The 22062-nt window shown below is 36.0% G+C and overlaps 1 long non-coding RNA gene across 1 annotated transcript in view; it reads left to right on the top strand.

The window, feature by feature from the left end:
* The window catches only part of LOC309639116, a 37494-nt gene extending 29920 nt beyond the window's left edge, over window positions 1-7574 (top strand). Inside the window, exon 3 of the long non-coding RNA XR_014251478.1 lies at window positions 187-7574. This is a non-coding gene — a long non-coding RNA (uncharacterized lncRNA). The remainder of the gene's footprint in view (window positions 1-186) is intronic.
* Window positions 7575-22062: the final 14488 nt, after the last annotated feature.

Here is a 22062-nt window from a genome sequence, read left to right as displayed (position 1 = left end):
AAAGACTCCATCTCCAGATACCATCATACTGGTGGTTAGGGCTTCAACACATGAATTTTGAAAGGGACACAACTGGTTCATAGCACACCTTATTTTCCATTTTCCACTTCTCACTCTCTCTACTCCTACTCTTGCTGCTGGAATCATGCCCAGATAAACTAACTGCATTCAAACTTTTGTCTTAAGTTCTGTTTTCAACAGAACAGGAATCCGGACTAAGGAGTTGGCGCTGGAATTGAGGAACTCACTGGCCAACTGGCAAGAAGACTGTGGCTAGCGGTAAGTGAAGCCTGTGAGTCAAAAAGAGGCAAGTTCTGTTCAAGGAACCGACAGTAAGGTGTCCTGGCTGGACTGCACAGAGCATGGCTGAGCTCGAGAACCAAGGCTGGAGAGGTAGAATGGGGCCAGATTATGCTGATCCTTGTAGGACATGTTTCAGTTTGGTCTTTCTCCTACAGCAAACAGGAAAGCATAGAAGGACCTTAAGCTGTGGAGCAACATGGTCATATTTGCACTGAACATATTAGTATGAGAAACAGACTAGAAAGGGGTAGGTGGTGACAAGAGAGGACCCTGGGAGGTGGGTTTAGAGGCTATTGCATTAGTCCAGGGGAGAAAGGGTGGTAGCTTGGTCTAGGAGGTCGGCGGGAAGCAGAGGCCATAGGGACCTTGCCTGGAATTTTAAAAAGAACAAACATTTCTGCATTTAATGGAAGATTTGACCAGTTGACTGCAGTGGCTCCTCTGAATACCCTTTGAGAGTGTCTGATTATTTCACTAAAAAGCAAGAAACCGCTTAATAAAAATCCTGATGTCCTCAGTCTTCTTTTGCTTTTAAATCGCTACTAGTTGATACAACACAAGGAAAACAACATCCATATTTCTCCATTCCAAACAGTATCGTTCAGCCGGCTTAACCAACACCCCAGCCTCTCCACAGCATACAACAGTAAGTGTTTATTGCTTAAGCATCTGTGTGTCAGCTGGGGGTCAGCTGATCTAGGCGAGGCACCGCTGTGGTTTCTCCTTCAAGGTGTGTGTCTGGCTGGGCTCGGAACCTGCTGGGGGTTGGGCTCGGAAGCTGCTGGGGGTTGGGCTCAGGTGTGAGCCGTGAATAATCAGCATCCTAAGGCCCGGGCTGCAGTCGCAGCAGCCACCAGGGAGAGCCCTTCCGTGGCAGCCGCAGAAGCGCAAGGAGTAACTCATGCTTCCGAGGCTTACAAGTGGCAGAGTGCTTCTTCCTCCATTTTCCGCTGGACAAAGCAAGTCACAAGGTGAAGACCAGTATCAGTGAGTTGGGGACATGTACTCTGCCTCTAAGAGGCCAAGGCAAGACTGTGGATGCAGATTACCATGATCAGGAGGGGAGGGTTGTGGCTGATAACTCAGCCTATCACAGAAAATAACACCAGGGCCTCCTCTGCCCCACAGAACCTGAAAGAATTTTGACAGTTCCTTTTCCCTCAATTCTTTCCTAACTAGCCAAAAGTGGTTCCTTTCTGTGTACATTTTTCTTAAAGGGATGGTTGATAAATTCTTTCACAGAGAAGTCTATGTAATTTTGTAAGGTGTTTCTCAAATTCGAAGTTGCAATGACATTTGTAAAGACAAATATATTTATTCATAAGAGCCAGGCTTTGTAGAAGTCAGAAAGGATTTTCTGTGATTTTCAAAAGCTAAGTTTTAAAAACTGAGAGCCAAGTCCAGAGTACCGAGAATAGGCTTTTACACAAAATACCAGTTGCTCTACCTTGAAAGAAAGAACAGTTGTCAGTAGGTTAGAAGAGACAGTTCCGAGGGTACCTAGACTGATCTCAATGCTTGTAGGTTAAGAAGGCCTCCGAGTGAGAAGGTGTTTGATTTGGGGGACTCATAGATGAGGGGTTTTGTGCCTGGCCTTCCAGACTGCAAGGAGCAAAATATAAAATCTGTTTAAATTATCAACAGCTGCGGGATGGTGTTGAGGCAAATGGACCTGGAGGTAGCCTCGTAGAATGTGGCATAGCCCAGGGTGGTGTGGCTGAAGTAGCCAGGGAGTTCCCGAGCCCCATAAAGGGGAGAAGAAATCCTTAGAAGAGACCTTGCCTCCAAATGAGAAAATGTAGAATTTATGACAAGTCAAGATGAGCAACCTTAAGGGAGGAGTGACGCCCACAGTACCACTTCTAAATACCTAAAATCATCAGGGAGGTAGTATGTCAGGGCACCAGATAGCAATAACAAAAGGTGCTCTCCATTCAGGAGAAAGGCAAATCACACATCCTTTACTTGAGTACCTCTCCTTACCTCTTGCTCCCTGTGATTTCCGTAACTCCTAGAAAAAAAGGATAGGAGAAGGAAATTTGGAGAAACCTTGAATACATTGTTTTCAATGCTTGTGTTACATGGGGCCAGCTTGTAAGACAGGGGGCGATGGGACCACTTACTCTGCAGAATGAGGAGGGGTGGTGTCAGGGGAGCGTGAGCCTTGGAGTTATGCAGACATGTGGCCGTGAATACATTTGGATATCTAGCAGCAGAATCTAAAGTTTCAACCTGGAAGTTACTGAGTTACCTTGAATTGGGAAAAATAAGAGCTTTCTGCCATCAGTGGAATTAGAGGTCAAAATTGAGGTCACCTGGAAATTGAGTTTATTCATAAGAGGGAAAGTTAGATTTCTGCACATATGAGTTGTTACTATGAAATATAAACACACACATATCATTTGGAAATAAGAATTCCCAAGATGCTTAGTTCTTAAATGTCTGGTCAGAGTCTCTTAAGGTAAATAAGTCTCTCCTGTTTTGTAATACTTTAGGATTATTGTTTCACCATGCAGTTGTTTTGATTTTTATTGTTTCAGTCATACGCATTTCCAAGGTTAGAGATTAATGTAACAAAGTACATAGTCCAGTGTAATGAGGAGCAGAATCAAATTCTTCTCCGATGATATCAGCCAAAGATCCAAGAGTTCGCAACCCCAAATCTGAACACGCTGGCTCGGCTGTCAAAGTAATAGCCATGTACACAATCTAGTACCATTCAACAGAAGGAAGATTTGTTCACTCAAATGGATTTATTTTACTAAAATCTTTTTTTTGTTGTTGCCAGCACAAGGTGAAATGGAAAGTTGGAAATAAGCCTGAAAAGCATAAGTAGCCAAACCAGATAATTAGCACAAACCCACACTCAGCACCATATTCTTAGAACCTGTAGAGTACAAATTATCTGCAGCTGTGAATAACTTCTAATATTTAAGCATTGGGTAAACATTTTGCTTTTGACCCAAACTGTATAGCTTGGCTGTCTCCACAAGCATTATGGCCAACTTTCCATTTTGTTTTGTACTTTCTGGACTTGGGCAAAATCTGGACTGCTAAGAAACTGGATAATTTTGTTCTTAATTTTGTAAAATAAAGCTGAACTATTTAACAAGTCATTTATTATTCATTGAGATATACTGTCTCTTGATAAATGATTGAAATAATCCAAACATTAATTTTGTGTTTATTTAGAAATTGAGATTTGGAAATAATTTGTCTAGTCCAAGGAAAGAAGGAATGTTAACACTGGAGCCAGATTTGTCTTGATCACTCTAAACAAACCAATTAAAAGAATAGGCTTAATATTTTCTTTGGGAGAGCTAGCTAGTACGCGTTGCCAGAGCAGTCAATAGTTTAACAGAAAAAAATTCTGGAAGAAAGAATATAAAAGAGATGAAAAATATATTTAAAAGAGAGAGAGAGAAAAAAAAAAAAAACTGGCATGAGTCTGGAAAAGGGAGTTAAAACTCTCTGGTAAGCGGAAGAAGGGCAAATGAATGTTACAGAATTTTGATTCCTGGGACGTAGACCGTGAAAGGTGGACCTTAAAAGAGAATTACCAAGTGAAGAACAGGAATGAATCAATATCAGCATGCACTCAAAGATGTATCATTAGCTATAAGAGCTTCTTCCAGAGTAATATAGTATGTTTTCATTCTTGGAAATAACTTCTTCATAACTAGAAAAAAAATACCAAGACGATGGAATTGGATTGAGTATCTCCCTTAAATGTTAAACCTGGTCATTGTTTTCAGTGTAAGAGGATATCTACAGGATGTAAATAATTTGTAGGAAAGTGCTAAGAACAAGGCAGCATGGAGGGGAGCCAGAGAGAAAGGGAAGGTTAACTTGATAGGTCCTGCAGCATCCAGGAAATTAGTTTACTTCATATGCAATAAAAGCAGATCCAAATCTACCCAAAATAAATATCTATAAAGTTAATCTTTTATATCTTAATTTTTTTCCATAAAGTTTTAATTTAAATGGACCTACTGGAATTTGTAAAAACTTAAATGACTAAAACCTTTGTTGCATAACATCCTAATATAAACTTATCTTAATAATAAATTAATACTAAAGTGTGATTGTTTTTAAGCAGCTTTCCTTAGAATAATTTTATTTCTTAAAATTGAATACAATTTCTCTAATAAAAGTGTAATTTTCAAGTATATAAAAATATAAAGCATATTCTTTATTGGCTATCATTAAGGGTGAAGATTTTGAGAGGTGTAAAAACAGTCTTTCATTTTAAAGATAGTTGTCTGAAATATAAGCAGGTTTGATGTGACTGGTATTAAAATATTTGAGCGAAAAAACACTAAGATGTCATAACTGATTTTCACATTATCATATACTTAGTTTTGACTAAATATTCTCTTCTTCAAACATCCATTCCTTTCCTTGAACAAGAAAAACAATAATAATACCACAGTCAATGTAGCCAAATATTAAATTAATTCAGTACGAATTTTGCCCATGATTGAAATTTTGTTTGCGCTTAAGAGAGAAAACATGTTTGCAAAAATGTACACCTTTTCTTTAAATGGTACTTATTATTTGTTAAGGGGTAAAGTGACCATAATACTATTAGTTTTAAAATCTGATAAAAAAGGAAACATTAGGACACAGCAAAATTTAAAATCGGGCAGATGGTTCACTAGCATTCTTCAATAGGCAACACTGAAGTTGTTATTTTTATTGATGCTTAAATTGTTCTGGTTCCCTTGGATGGGAAAATGTATCTGAAGACCAGTTTTTGCTGTTGGGGTAATCTTTGCTACCAGGGTTGCCATTATTCCTAGGCCTTTTTATTTAACAAAGCTAGGATAAAGCTATATAGTTCTATATGTATTTTTGTATGTGTAGATAATAATTATATGTATTTATATAAAATACAGAATTAATTCTCACAGATACATCCATTAACAATCAGGACTAGGATTTATACTAACCTCTTTCATCTTCCATCTCTATCTCTCTTCTCCCATGTTACAAATCCTGGCATGATAACAAGCATATCACAGATAACATAATTTTTCATTGACTTTCTGCACAATATACACATAACAGTCTCCGAATAACAATACCAACACTACCACCAAGAATTTGACCACTGAAAACAGTTTAAAATGTTTGCAGTTTTTTGGGGGTCAAATGATCATGATTTAAATAAGTTGGAATCATTAATCACTGTGTGGTTATGACACTAACTGGATATACATATTAATTCATTTGTTTCATTTTAGTTTGCAGTTTTAGAGATTGATTACTTTTTCATTTATTTTTACTTGATCCCAAAGTTGAATCTACTAACTAAGGAATATGCAAACAAGTTTAACGTCTGTTCTTATTATCCAAGAACTCCGATATTTGTCATTTTAAAAATATTATAGTTTACCATTTATTTTTAAATAATCGTATTTAAAATATATATTAAAATTATATGTATATATTCATATCTTGTCTTTCCTAGGTAATTTATAGAATACAATATTTTCTTTTCTAGTTTTTGTTTTGTTTTTTAAGCACTATATTCTAGATATCACTTTATAGTCATGTGTGGAAATATCCCTCATTCCTTTTTATAACTGGATATTTTGTTGTGTTAATATGCTACTACTTATTCATCCATTCTAATATTGACACATATTTGTGCTAGTTCCTATCTATGCTTTTTAAATTATTCTTGCAATTAATGGTATTGTGTATATGTCTTTTTGTATTTTAACCAGTTTATCTTTGGTATATATTTGTAAAAGGGGCATTGCTACTGCATGAAAAGATAAAGGGTATATTTAATTTATAGTGCCAAGTTCCTTTTATTATATGTGATCTCATTTTTTATGTTGTTTCTCTAGAATTAGATCTAGATAAGATCCATATATTACATTGAGTTGATATATATTTTTTCTCTTTTAATCTGTATATGTCTTTCTTTCTTTTTCCCTTGAAATTTATTTATTGATGTAACCATGTGTAGAACTCCATTTTCTTCTCTTTCCCGTGTTTCTTATAAACTCAGTGGTTGATTTAAAGGTTTGATTTGATTTAGGTTATTTTTTTTGGCATAAAGTGCCAAAAACTTCTATACAAGAGGTGTTGGGTATTTCCACAAGGAGACATGTAACAACTGGACGGCTCTCTTTGTGTGATGTTGTGATGTTGATAGTCATTGATAACAATCTCCTGGATTCATTGTTAATTAGTGATTCACAGAATGATACTCTAATTCTATTGTAATGTATCTTCGATTATTTATATCCCCTGTTCTCTTTGTGTTCTCCTTCTGGAATTATGATTAGATGTATGTCCTGTATCTCATCATCATCCTACATGTTTCATAACCTCTATTCCATATTTTCCATATCTTTTATTTCTGGGGTACATCCTAGATTTTTCTTTTGATTCTATTTTCAAGTTCACTAATTGTCACCTCAGCTGAGTCTAATCTGCTGGTTAACCCTTCCAATGAATTTTTAAATATTCAATCATTTAGTTTTTACATGTAGAATGTCTCTTTATTTTAAAACTACTTGGACAACTTTCATAGCTCTTGATTTTGCTTATATTTTTAAGACATTGATACACTTTGGACTAAGCAGGTCCACAGGAAGTCGAGCAGCACACTCATACAGGTCCAGCTCTGCTTCCAGATGTTCAGGGGATATTTTCCACCTCTAATATTCAACACAAGTTCGACAGGCAGATGTTAATTGAACATTTACATCCTGCATAGCAGGCTAATTGATTGTTTACTTTTGTGCTGAAGTGGTAGCTGTTTGGAGTTCCAGTTCAATGTGAGGGTCTCTGCTATTAGATCCCCACCTTGACAGGTTCTAGGCTCAAGTTTACCGATTTTTGGAAAATAACCTCACAATGAAAACTGACTTTAGCATTCTATTCCTTGATTTCTAACTTTCACTTCACATTTGGCCTAATATTTCTTAGTTTCTTTACAGTTTAGCAAAACATTGTTTCTTTTTATACCAGCTATTTAAAATCGTATCATTAGTAGCATCTTAAGGAGATATTTAGATCTCTATGCTGCCTGAGAGAACTTTCATGGTATACAGAATTTTAAAGTTGGTATATATGATAAGCTATTAAAACAAAGGACTCAGCATCACGTGCCTCAAATGAAGCAGATTAAAAAGTAACTCTAAGGGTTTCTTGCCTGGAAGTAAAAAACAAACAAAAATTAACAAGAGTTTCCTAAATACATCAAACACGGTTATTACGATTGTTGGATTCCTTAGGGACAGAAACAAGATTCAGGGAATTCAATGGAAATTTTTCTTTACCGTTTTAAAGGAAAATTCTTATTACTAAGTCATCATTTGCTAGCATGTTAAAGGGACTAGATTAGAAACTAGTTTAGAAACGATAGGGCTTGTGTGAGGTCTTAATTAAACCACTGATCCACAAGTTTAACAAGGGAGGCAGCACTTTCTGGCAAGAAAGTGAGAGATATAACTGGAGATATTTGCACCTATAGTCTAATAGTAGGAAACAACTTCATGACGGTTTGCTGTACTTGGGAATCTTGAGCTAATCAACATGTTTCCTTCCCATATGTGTGACTGTCCTTTAATTAATGACAAAAGTTACTGGTTACTGGGTCCAAAATCTTTATTTGCCAGCAAAGTAATTTTCTTGATTGATATTCCGAATATAACATCATTTAGTTTTATCTAAGTTTTGTCATTTCCTTTTCATCAACTGATTTACTTTTTTTGAGTTCATATTGATTATCTACCATTTGTGTATGAATCAGAGGTCCAAGAATGCCTTCTTTTACCTCTGACAATCTTGTATTTGTAATTGAGTAGTTGCCACCATTTTGGGTGAGATGTACTCAGTTTTAGTTTGCTACCTCACCAAATGTCAGAGATGAACAGGATTTGGGGTCTCATCAGGCCAAATCCTTTTAAAAAAAGTAAGTACAAAAAAACAAACAAAAAAAGACAAAGTCACAGTGATTTGAGGAACTTTTCCCAAAGTCATTTAATTAATTAAATATCTTTATATTAAAAAAAACTATCCAAATCCCTGATGCATAACTGATTGAATAATTCATATGCTTATTCAAAGTGTGTTTATTGAAAACCTAGTACTTATCAAGCCGGTGTACTGGAAATTGGGGATAAAAGGTGAACAAGGCATGGGCACTGCTCTGAAGGAGCTCACAGATCAGAGGAGTATAACTATAAAGAAATAATTTTGACTCCCGGTCAAAATAACGTCTAGTTATAGCCTTCAAAGCCTCCTTTCCAAATTTATCATTACGAGGAAGAAAAAGGAGAAAACTCAAGGAAACACCAGAACAAAACAAAAACTGAGAAAACCTATTGCTGGAATTTTGAAGAATTGAAGATAGTTATAAGGTAGATAAGGTGTGTATGTGAAAAACCAGACCTCAACATCTGACCCATCCTAAATTTTGATAGAGGTTATTCTGAATAAAAATACGAAGATGCTTTTCGTGTTCCTGTTTAATGATGTATACCACCCCGAGAAATTGGCAGCCAGCCACTCTCAAGTGTTTTTTTATGAGGGTGACAGATGTTGTTTCCACATACTTTGCTCTCACCCCCCAGTACCTTGGTAAACAAAGACTGCAAACGCAAACGGTTTACTCTGGTAGGAAATTTTTGTGTACATACGTGTGTTTGTGTCTTTATAGAGGTGTGTGAGCTGGCAGTGTAGCAAGAAATTATGAAAAGTATAGTCTTCGTCACAAAATAATTATAAGGGGGTATGACAGCAGGAAACCTACCAGCAGTGCATCCTGGAAATTATATCTTTTCCACTTACTATGTGGGTGGATTGCTTAAGGCAATTGGAAAGTAGAAGGAGAGTAATAAACAGTTATTTACATTTCAAAATTTTATTTTTCTTAAATTTGTATTTTCATAGTAGTCTAATGATATACATCACATATTGGCACAGTGGTATAAATACTATATTTTATAAATGAATTCATGTACTTGTATTGGGGGTTCGCAGTGAATATGACTTGCTGGCGACTGCCTCATCAAAATGCTTGCAGATGACTAATGTAGACAAGGAGAAAATCATGCAGTGAGGGAAGGAATAAAGCAGTAAAAAGTGTAGCTGACTATAGAGATGAGTTATATTAGTAATTCTACAGAGCCTTGCTAATGATTATGAGGAGCTCTGATAACTTAGGCAGACTTGCTGCCTTACACATGGGCTGATTTTTTTAAATAAAACAGCTTTGTTGAGATATAATTCTATGCCATACATTTTGCCCATTTAAAATATATAATTCAGTGGTTTTAGTAGATTCACAGAGTTGTGCAACCATTATCACCATCAGTTTTAGAACATTTTTATCACCCAAGATGAAAGAAGAACAGGAAAGAAATCTGTGACCTTTAGCAGTTGTCCTCCATTTCCCGCCAACCACAACTATATGCAAACCATAGTCTACTTTGTTTCTATATATTTTCCAATTCTGGACATTTCATATAAAGGAAATCACGCAACATGTTGTCTTTTTCCGACTTCTTTTACTTGGCATAATATTTTCAGTTTTCCTCAATGTTATAGCATATACCAGGACTTCATTCTTTTTCATTGCTAAATAATATTCCATTGAATGGATATACAACATTTTGTTTATACATTTATTAGTCATTGAGCATTGAGCATTTTTTTTCTATTTTTTGGCTATTATGAACAATGCTGTGATAAACATTTGAGTACAAGTTTTTGTGTAGATGTAGGATTTTATTTCAATTGCATATATGCCTAATAGTAGAATCACTGGGTCATATGGAAATTCTATGTTCAACATTCTGAGGAGCTGCCAGACTATTTTCCAAAGCAACTGGACCATTTTACATTTCTACCAGCAACAGATGAGGATCCCATTTCTTCCACAACCTTGCCAATACTCGTTATATGTCTTTTTGATTATAGTTATCCAAGTGGATATAATATAGTGTCTCATTATGGCTTTGATTTCCATTTCCTAATGATGAAGATGCTGAGCATCTTTTCATGTGCTTTTTATCTGTCTGTGTATCTTTTTTGAAGTTATGTCTATTCAAGTTCTTTGAACACTTATTATTTGGGTTGTTTATCTTTTTGTTGTTGAGTTGTAAGAGCTATTTATATATCCTGGATGCTAGGCCATTATCACATATGTGATTTGCAAATATTTTCTCTCATACTCTGGGTTGTTTTTTTTCTTTTTCTACATAGTGTTCTTTCATGAACACAAAATTTTAAATTCTGATGAAGTTCAATTTATCTATTTTTTGTTGTTGCTTATGCTTGGTGTCAAATTAAAGAAGCCACTGACAAAATCCATGGTAATGAAGATTTGACCTTATGTTTATTTCTAAGAGTTTTATAGTTTTAACTCTTAAATTTAGGTCTTTGATACATTAAAAAAATTTTTCTTTTATACAGCAGGTTCTTATTAGTTATCTGGCTTATGCATATTAGTGTATATATGTCAATCCTAATCTCCCAATTCATCACACCACCACCACCACCCCCTGCCCTCACTTTCCCCGCTTTGTGTCCATACGTTTATTCTCTACATCTGTGTCTCTACTTCTGCCTTGCAAACTGGTTCATCTGTACCGTTTTTCTAGATTCCACATATATGCATTAATATACGATATTTGTTTTTCTCTTTCTGACTTACTTCATTCTGTATGACAGTCTCTAGATCCATCCACATCTCAACAAACGACCCAATTTCTTTCCTTTTTATGGCTGAGTAATATTTCATTGTATATATGTAACACATCTTCTTTATCCATTCGTGTGTTGATGGGCATTTAGGTTGCTTCCATGACCTGGCTATTCTAAATAGTGCTGCAGTGAATATTGGGGTCCATGTGTCTTTCTGAATTACGGTTTTCTCTGGGTATATGCCCAGTAGTGGGATTGCTGGGTCATACGGTAATTCTATTTTTAGTTTTTTAAGGAACCTCCATACTGTTCTCCATAGTGGCTGTATCAATTCACATTCCCACCAACAGTGCAACAGGGTTCCCTTTTCTCCACACCCTCTCCAGCATTTGTTGTTTGTAGATTTTCTGATGATGCCCATTCTAACTGGTGTGAGGTGATACCTCATTGTAGTTTTGATTTGCATTTCTCTAATAATTAGTGATGTTGAGCAGCTTGTCATGTGCTTCTTGGCCATCTGTATGTCTTCTTTGGAGAAATGTCTATTTAGGTCTTCTGCCCATTTTTGGATTGGGTTGTTTGTTTTTTAATATTGAGCTGCATGAGCTGTTTATATATTTTGGAGATTAGTCCTTTGTCTGTTGATTCGTTTGCAAATATTTTCTCCCATTCTGAGGGTTGTCTTTTCGTCTTGTTTATGGTTTCCTTTGCTGTGCAAAAGCTTTGAAGTTTCATTAGGTCCAATTTGTTTATTTTTCTTTTTACTTCCATTACTATAGGAGTTGGATCAAAAAAGGTCTTGCTGTGATTTATGTCAAAGAGTGTGCTTCCTATTTTTTCCTCTAAGAGTTTTATAGTGTCTTGTCTTACATTTAGGTCTCTAATAGATTTTGAGTTTATTTTTGTGTATGGTGTTAGAGAGTGTTCTAATTTCATTCTTTTACATGTAGCTGTCCAGTTTTCCCAGCACCATTTCTTGAAGAGACTGTCTTTTTTCCATTGTATATCCTTGCCTCCTTTGTCATAGATTAGTTGACCATAGGTGCGTGGGTTTAACTCTGGGCTCTCTATCTTGTTCCATTGATCTATGTTTCTGTTTTTGTGCCAGTACCATATTGTCTTGATTACTGTAGCTTTATAGTATAGTCTGAAGTCAGGGAGTCTGATTCCTCCAGCTCCATTTTTTTCCCCTCAAGACTGCTTTGGCTATTTGGGGTCTTTTGTGTCTCCATACACATTTTAAGAGTTTTTGTTCTAGTTCCATAAAAAATGCCATTGGTAATTTGATAGGGATTGCATTGAATCTGTAGATTGCTTTGGGTATTACAGTCATTTTCACAATATTGATTCTTCCAATCCAAGAACATGGTATATCTCTCCATCTGTTGGTATCATCTTTAATTTCTTTCGTCAGTGTCTTATAGTTTTCTGCATACAGGTCTTTTGTCTCCCTAGGTAGGTTTATTCCTAGGTATTTTATTCTTTTTGTTGCAATGGTAAATGGGAGTGTTTCCTTAATTTCTCTTTCAGATTTTTCGTCATTACTGTATAGGAATGCAAGAGATTTCTGTGCATTAATTTTGTATCATGCAACTTTACCAAATTCATTGATTAGCTCTAGTAGTTTCCTCCTGGCATCTTTAGGATTCTCTATGTATAGTATCATGTCATCTGCAAACAGTGACAGTTTTACTTCTTCTTTTCCAGTTTGTATTCCTTTTATTTCTTTTTCTTCTCTGACTGCCGCAGCTAGGACTTCCAAAACTATGTTGAATAATAGTGGTGAGAGTGGACATCCTTGTCTTGTTCCTGATCTTAGAGGAAATGCTTTCAGTTTTTTACCATTGAGAATGATGTTTGCTGTGGCTTTGTCGTATATGGCCTTTATTATATTGAGGTAGGTTCCCTCTATGCCCACTTTCTGGAGAGTTTTTTAAATCATAAATGGGTGTTGAATTTTGTCAAAAGCTTTTTCTGCATCTATTGAGATGATCATATGGTTTTTATTCTTCAATTTGTTAATATCGTGTATCACATTGATTGATTTGCGTATATTGAAGAATCCCTTCATCCCTGGGATAAATCCCACTTGATAATGGTATATGATCCTTTTAATGTGTTGTTGGATTCTGTTTGCTACTATTTTGTTGAGGATTTTGCATCTATATTCATCAGTGATATTGGTCTGTAATTTTCTTTTTTTGTAGTATCTTTATCTGGTTTTGGTATCAGGGTGATGGTGGCCTCATAGAACGAGTTTGGGAGTGTTCCTTCCTCTGCAATTTTTTGGAAGAGTTTGAGAAGGATGGGTGTTAGCTCTTCTCTAAATGATTGATAGAATTCACCTGTGAAGCCATCTGGTCCTGGACTTTTGTTTGTTGAAAGATTTTTAATCACAGTTTCAATTTCATTACTTGTGATTGGTCTGTTCATATTTTCTATTTCTTCCTGGTTCAGTCTTGGAAGGTTATACCTTTCTAAGAATTTGTCCATTTCTTCCACGTTGTCCATTTTATTGGCATAGAGTTGCTTATAGTAGTCTCCTAGGATGGTTTGTATTTCTGCAGTGTCTGTTGTAACTTTTCCTTTTTCATTTCTAATTTTATTGATTTGAATCCTCTCACTCTTTTTCTTGATGAGTGTGGCTAATGGTTTATCAATTTTGTTTATTTTCTCAAAGAACCAGCTTTTAATTTTATTGATCTTCGCTATTGTTTTCTTTGTTTCTGTTTCATTTATTTCTGCTCTGATCTTTATGATTTCTTTCCTTCTGCTAACTTTGGGTTTTGTTTGTTCTTCTTGCTCTAGTTCCTTTCGGTGTAAGGTTAGATTGTTTATTTGAGATTTTTCTTGTTTCTTCAGGTAGGCTTGTATAGCTATAAACTTCCTGCTTAGAACTGCTTTTGCTGCATCCCATAGGTTTTGGATCATCGTGTTTTCATTGTCATTTGTCTCTAAGTATTTTCTGATTTCCTCTTTGATTTCTTCAGTGATCTCTTGGTTATTTAGTAATGTATTGTTTAGCCTCCATGTGTTTGTGTTTTTTACGTTTTTTTCCCTGTAATTCATTTCTAATCTCATAGTGTTGTAGTCAGAAAGGATGCTTGATATGATTTCAGTTTTCTTAAATGTACTGAGGCTTGATTTGTGACCCAAGATGTGATCTATCCTGGAGAATTTTCCATGCACACTTGAGAAGAAAGTGTAATCTGCTGTTTTTGGATGGAATGTCCTATAAATATCAGTTAAGTCTATCTGGTCTATTGTGTCATTTAAAGGAAATGCAGGAGATTTCTGTGCATTAATTTTGTATCCTGCAACTTTACCAAGTTCATTGCTTAGCCCCCTGTAGTTTACTGGTGGCTTCTCTAGGATTCTCTATGTATAGTATCATGTCATCTGAAAATAGTGACAGTTTTACTTGTTTTCCAATTTGTATTCCTTTTTTTCTTTTCCTTGTCTGATTGCTGTGGCTAGGACTTCCAAAACTATGTTGAATAATAGTGACAATAGTGGACATCCTTGTCTTGTTCCTGATCTTAAAGGAAATGCTTCACTTTTTCACCATTGAGAATGATGTTTGCTGTGGGCTTTTCGGATATGGCCTTTATTATGTTGAGGTAGGTTCCCTCTATGCCCACTTTCTGGAGAGTTTTATCATAAATTGGTGTTGAATTTTGTCAAAAGCTTTTTCTGCATCTAATGAGATGATCATATGGTTTTTATTTTTCAGCTTGCTAATATGGTGTATCACATGGATTGATTTGCATATATTGAAGAGTCCTTTCATCCCTGGGATAAATCCCACTTGATCATGGTGTATGATCCTTTTAATGTATTGTTGAATTCTTTTTGCGAGTATTTTGGTGAGGATTTTTGCATCTATATTCATCAGTGATATTGGTCTATAATTTTCTTTTTTTGCAGTATCTTTGTCTGGTTTTGGTATCAGGGTGATTGGATGGTGGCCTCATAGAAGAGTTTGGAAATGTTCCTTCCTCTGCAAATTTTTGGAAGAGTTTGAGAAGGATGGGTATAAGCTCTTCTCTGAATGTTTGATAGAACTCACCTGTGAAGCCATCTGGTCCTGGACTTTTGTTTGTTGGAAGATTTTTAATCACAGTTTCAATTTCATTACTTGTGATTGGTCTGTTCATATTTTCTATTTCTTCCTGGTTCAGTCTTGGAAGTTATACCATTCTAAGAATTTGTCCATTTCTTTCAGGTTGTCCATTTTATTGGCAAAGAGTTGCTTGTAGTAGTCTCTTAGGATGCTTTGTATTTCTGCAGCATCCATTGTAACATCTCCTTTTTCATTTCTAATTTTGATTTGAATCCTCCCCCTCTTTTTCTTGATGACTCTGGCTGAAGGTTTATCTATTTTGTTTATGTTTTCAAAGAACCAGCTTTTAGTTTTATTGATCTTTGCTACTGTTTTCTTTGTTTCTATTTCATTTATTTCTTCTCTGATCTTTATGATTTCTTTCCTTCTACTAACCTCGGGTTTTGTTTGTTCTTCTTTCCCTAGTTCCTTTAGGTGTAAGGTTAAATTGTTTATTTGAGCTTGTTTTTGTTTCTTGAGGTAGGATTGTATTGCTATAAACTTCCCTCTTAGAACTGCTTTTGCTATGTCCCATAGGTTTTGGATCGTCGTGCTTTCATTGTCATTTGTCTCCAGGTATTTCTTGATTTCCTCTTTGGTTTCTTCAGTTATCTCTTGGTTATTTAGTAATGTATTATTTAGCCTCCATGTGTTTTGTGTTTTTTACGGTTTTTTTCCCTGTAATTGATTTCTAATCTCGTAGCATAGTTGTCAGAAAAGATGCTTGATATGATTTTAGTTTTCTTAAATTTACCAAGGCTTGATTTGTGATGCAACATGTGATCTATCCTGGAGAATGTTCCGTGTGCACTTGAGAAGAAACTGTAATCTGCTATTTTCGGATGGAATGTCCTATGAATATCAATTAAGTCTGTCTGGTCTTTTGTGTCATTTTAAGCTTGTGTTTTCTTATTAACTTTCTGTCTGGATGATCTGTCCATTGGTGTAAGTGAGGTGTTGAAGTCCCCCACTATTACTGTGTTAATGTTGATTTCCTCTTTTATAGCTGTTAGTAGTTGCCTTATGTATTGAGGTGCTCCTGTGTTGGGTGCATATATATTTATAATTGTTATATCTTCTTCTTGGATTGATCTCTTTATCATTAGGTAGTGTCCTTCCTTGTCTCTTATAACATTCTTTATTTTAAAGTCTATTTTGTCTGATATGAGAACTGCTACTCCAGCTTTCTTTTGATTTCCATTTGCATGGAATATCTTTTTCCATCCCCTCACTTTCAGTCTGTATGTGTCCCTAGGTCTGAAGTGGGTCTCTTGTAGACAGCATATATATGGGTCTTGTTTCTGTATCCATTCAGCGAGCCTGTGTCTTTTGGTTGGAGCATTTAATCCATTCACATTTAAGGTAATTATCAATATGTATGTTCCTATTACCATTTTCTTAATTGTTTTGCGTTTGTTTTTGTAGATCCTTTCCTTCTATTGTGTTTACCACTTAGAGAAGTTCCTTTTGCATTTGTTGTAGAGCTGGTTTGGTGGTGGTGAATTCTCTTAGCTTTTGCTTGTCTGTAAAGCTTTTGATTTCTCCGTTGAATCTGAATGATATCCTTGCCAGGTAGATTAATCTTGGTTGTAGGTTCTTCCCTTTCATCACTTTAAATATATTGTGCCACTCCCTTCTGGCTTGTAGAGTTTTTGCTGAGAAATCAGCTGTTAACCTTATGGGAGTTCCCTTGTATGTTATTTGTCGTTTTACCCTCATTTCTTTTAATAATTTTTCTTTGTCTTTAATTCTTTTCAGTTTGATTACTATGTGTCTTGGTGTGTTTCTCCTCGGTTTTATCCTGCCTGGGATTCTCTGCACTTCCTGGACTTTGATGGCTATTTCCTTTCCCTGTTAGGGAAGTTTTTGACTGTAATCTCTTCAGATATTTTCTTCGGTCCTTTCTCTCTCTCTTCTCCTTCTGGGACCCCTATAATGCTAATGTTGTTGCGTTTAATGTTGTCCCACAGGTCTGTTAGGCTGTCTTCATTTCTTTTCATTCTTTCTTTTTTCTGTTCCTCAGCAGTGAATTCCACCATTCTGTCTTCCAGCTCACTTATCCGTTCTTCTGCCTCAGTTATTCTGCTATTGATTTCTTATAGTGTATTTTTCATTTCAGTTATTGTATTGTTTATCTCTGCTTGTTTGTTCTTTAATTCTTCTAGGTCTTTGTTAGACATTTCTTGCATCTTCTCGATCTTTGCCTCCATTCTTTTTGCAAGGTCCTGGATCACCTTCACTATCATTATTCTGAATTCTTTTTCTGTAAGGTTGCCTAACTCCACTTCATTTAATTGTTTTTCTGGGGTTTTATCTTTTTCCTTCATCTGGTACATAGTCCTCTGCCTTTTCATTTTGTCTATCTTTCTGTGAATGTGGTTTTCATTCCACAGGCTGCAGGATTGTAGTTCTTCTTGCTTCTGCTGTCTGCCCTTCGGTGGATGAAGCTACCTAAGACGCTTGTGCAAGCTTCCTGCAGGGAGGGCCTGGTGGTGGGTAGAGCTGGGTGTTGCTCTGGTGGGCAGAGCTCAGTAAAACTTTAATCTGCTTGTCTGCTGATGGGTGGGGCTGAGTTCCCTTCCTGTTGGTTGTTTGGCCTGAGGTGACCCAGCAGTGGAGGATGCAGGCTCTTTGGTGGGGCTAATGGCTGACGCTGGGAGGGCTCATGCCAAGGAGTACTTCCCAGAACTTCTGCTGCCAGTGTCCTTGTCCCCGTGGTGAGCCACAGCCAACCCCCACCTCTGCAGGAGACCCTCCAACACTAGCAGGTCTGTCTGGTCCTGTCTCCTATGGGGTCACTTCTCCTTCCCCTGGGTCATACTGTGCACACTACTTTGTGTGTGCCCTCCAAGAGTGGAGGCTCTGTTTCCCCCAGTCCTGTCAAAGTCCTGCAATCAAATCCCACTAGCCTTCAAAGTCTGATTCTTTGGGAATTCCTCCTCCCTTTGCCGGACCCCCAGGTTGGGAAGCCTGAGAAGGGGCTCAGAACCTTCACTCCAGTGAGTGCACTCTTATGGTATAATTGTTCTCCAGTTTGTGAGTCACCCACCCAGCTCTTATGGGATTTGATTTTATTGTGATTGCGCCCCTCCTACCATCTCATTGAAGCTTCTCCTTTGTCTTTGAATGTGGGGTGTGTTTTTTGGTGAGTTCCAGTGTCTTCCTATTGATGATTGTTCAGCGGTTAGTTGGGATTCTGGTGCTCTCACAAGAGGGAGTGAGTGCCCGTCCTTCTACTCCGCCATCTTGAACCGATCTCCTTTGATACATTTTGGGTTTTTTTTTTATATGTTTGGTATGAGATAAAGGTACAGTTTCATTTCTTTGCATGTGGATACCCAGTCATCCCAGTCCTATTGGTTGAACAGATTACCCTTTTTCCATGAAATGATCTTACCACTCTTGATGAAAATCATTGGCCATAGGTGTATAGCTTTATTTCTGGACTGTCAGTTCTATTTCATTGATCTATATGTTTATCTTTACAACAGCACCACACTGTTTTGGTAAGGATAGCTTTGCAGTGAATTTTAAAATTGAGAAGTGTAAGTCTTCCAACTTTATTTTTTTTTTTTAAGATTATTTGGCTGTTTGGATACCTTGTAATTACATATGAATTTTAGGATTGTATTTTCCACTTCTGCAGAAAAAAAGGCTGTTGTGATTTTGATAGTAACTGCATTAAATCTGTAGATCACTTTGAGAAGTATTGCCACTTAACAATATTAAGTCTTCTCATTTTTGAGCATGGGATATCTTTCCATTTATTTATATATTTGTTAATATCCATCATCAGTGTTTCACAGTTTTTAGTTTACAATACTTGCACCTTCTTGTTTAAATTTATTATTAGATATTTTATTCTTTTGGATGCTATTGTAAATGGAATTGCTTTCTTAATATCCTTTCAGATTGTTTGTTGCTACTGTAGAGAAAAACAAGTGATCTTTGTGTTAATCTTGTAACCTGAAACTTTGCAGAATTTGTTTATGTGCTCTAACAGTTTTAATATGGGTTCTTTAGCATTTTCTGCATATGAGATCATTTCAACTGTGAATAGAGATAGTTTATATACAATTTTGATACTTTTGAATTTATTTTTCTTGCCTAATTACTCTGGCTAGGACTTCCAGTACAAGATTGAATAGAAGTGGTGAAAGTGGGCATCCTTTCTCATTATATTAGAGAGTTAGTAGCGATAAAACTTTCAGTGTTTTTTAATTGAGTTTTATGTTAGGTATGTGTTTTTCATATATGCTTTCTTATCATGTTGAGGACAGTCCTTTCTATTCCTCTTTTACTGAGTGTTTCTATCATAAAAGGCTGTTGGATTTTGCAAATTGCTTTTCTGGCATCTATTAACATGATCATATGTGTTTTTTCCCTTCCTTCTATTATAGTGATGTATTACATTGATTGATTTCTGTATGTTGAAATACCCTTTTATTCCTAGGATATATCCCACTTGCTCATGGTGTACAATGCTTTTAATATGCATTAAATTCTATTTTTTAGAATTTTGTTGAGGAATGTTTTGCTCACGTTTATAAGGGACATTGTTCTGTATTTTACTGTGCTGTCTTTGTTTGGCTTATTATTAAGGTAATGCTGGCTTCCTTGAATCAGTTAGGAAGTGTTACCTCTTCTATTTTTGAAAGAGTTTGAGAAGGGTTGGTATTAATTCTTCTTTCAATGTTTTTTAGAATTCACCAATGAAGCCATCTTCTGGTCCTGGGCTTTACTTTGTTGGGATGTTTTTGATTATTCATTTTTCTTTACTTATTAAAAGTCTGTGAGACTTTCTGTTGCTTCCTGAGTCAGTTTTGGCAGTTTGTGAATTTATAGGAATCTGTCCATTTCATTTAGGTTATCTAATATATTGCTGTATAATTTTTCATAGTGTTTTCTTACAGTCCTTTTTTAAAATTTGTGTAAGGTTGATAGAAATGTCCCCACTTTTATTTCTGTTCCATTAATATGATTCTTCTCTCTCTCTCTCTCATTAATCTAACTAAAGGTTTGTCAGTTATGTTGACCTGTTAAAGAACAAACTTTGGTTTTGTTCTTGCTCTGTATGGTTTTTTATTCTCTATACTGTTTATCTCTGATCTAATCTTTCTTATTTTCTTTCTGCTAGCTTTGGGTTTAATTTTCTTTTCTTTATATATGTCCTTAAGGAGTAAAGTTAGTTTACTGATTGGAGCCCTAAAGATCTCCTACTCTGTTTCAGTGAACTTTCTCCTGGTTGATTATTTGTTTGGTTACTGTAAACCTTTGCCTATCTTCCAGAGCTTCAATAGGTGGATTCTGACAGTTATAACAAGTTTTCAGTGTTTTTGAACTCCAGAGCTGCCTACTCTGCCATTTTTGCTGATGTTATTTGGGTCAGAAAAATTTCATATTCACTTGGAATGGGCAGCCTTGTCACAGATCTATGTTAACTCTTCTAATCTCTGTCATAATATGTTCTGAAGTGACCTGGACCAGTGTCAGAAAAATGACTTTATGCTAATTACACCAGATGAGGGATAAGTAGCTAGTTCATTGATGGTCTTGCTAAGACACCTGCCCTACCAAGAGTGGAGGAAGAAACCCTACCACATCAGTAAGAGTTTTAGGTATACAGGACAACACATTCAGATTAGTATATCTTGTACCTCCCACCATGTTAAAGGAAGCACAAATTATCTATTGGTCATCTGTAGTAATTAACTAACAATATCATGAATGGTACATGACAAGATGTCTTCATTACTTATCTGATCATGGGAGTCATGGATAATAGTCTTATTCGGGCTTATTACTATTTTCTGATCTCTGTAAAAAGAAATATCCCTTAATTATGTAATAAATATTTTTGATAAAAACATATTTAAGTTCTCAAGAAATTAAGAGAAGAATGAGTGGGCGGACAAAAAATTTGGATGTGTAATTTTTCTTTGCTGAAATCAAGATTCTTTATCTGTAAAATAATGACTTTATTTTATTAGTTGTTTTCCAAAGTGCTCCTTAGAGTCTGGGGAGTCTATGGATGACCTCCAAAGACCATTGTCGGAAGAAATTAGATATGAGGAGAGTTTCCAAGTGGGCAGGTATCCAAGCCTTTCTCCAAGCATTAATGGGAGAGGTTCCACTTTTGACATATAAGACTTCTGTGTAATATATACTGTATTTTTTATTCTTAAAAGAAGGGGTGCCACTATGTTAAAAACTTTTTGAAAGCCAATGTGAAAAATAATTTCTTAGGTTAATTCTGATGATAAACTGTCAAAATATTAAAATATAATTGTTATTTTTTTAAATTGCCTACAATGTCATCTGAGTTTGGCCTGTATAATGATTTGTGGAATAAATAGAAGGCAAAAGTATTGGGTATGGGCATTTTAAAAGTTTTTATAACAACACTTATGGCCGAGCCTTGTAAATTATTTCAGGTAAAGTGATAATATACATTAATTTTAATTTTTGACATCTAAGACATATTATAAATAGAATAGTCCTTGAGGTATTTTTGAGGGTTTCTAAATATCAACAGATAAAAGAGACTGTAAATACACAGACTTCCTTTATTATAGCTCTCTTTTAATTTTCTATTGTTTAACCAGAACGGTAAATTTTCACCAGTCTGAACCACTAACAATGCATTTCCTGCCTGAAGAAACAATTATAGTCCTGTTCTTTTTTTTTTTTTTTTTTTTTTAAAAATTTATTTATTTATTTATTTACTTATTTATTTTTGGCTGTGTTGGGTCTTCGTTTCTGTGCGAGGGCTTTCTCTAGTTGCGGCGAGCGGGGGTCCCTCTTCATCGCGGTGCGCGGGCCTCTCACTATCGCGGCCTCTCTTGTTGCGGAGCACAGGCTCCAGATGCGCAGGCTCAGTAATTGTGGCTCACGGGCCCAGTTGCTCCGCGGCATGTGGGATCTTCCCAGAACAGGGCTCGAACCCGTGTCCCGTGCATTAGCAGGCAGATTGTCAACCACTGCGC

Source organism: Balaenoptera physalus (assembly GCF_965194825.1).
Source record: "Balaenoptera physalus genome assembly, chromosome: 12".
Taxonomy (NCBI): domain Eukaryota; kingdom Metazoa; phylum Chordata; class Mammalia; order Artiodactyla; family Balaenopteridae; genus Balaenoptera; species Balaenoptera physalus.
This window is presented reverse-complemented; position numbering and strand designations above follow the sequence as displayed.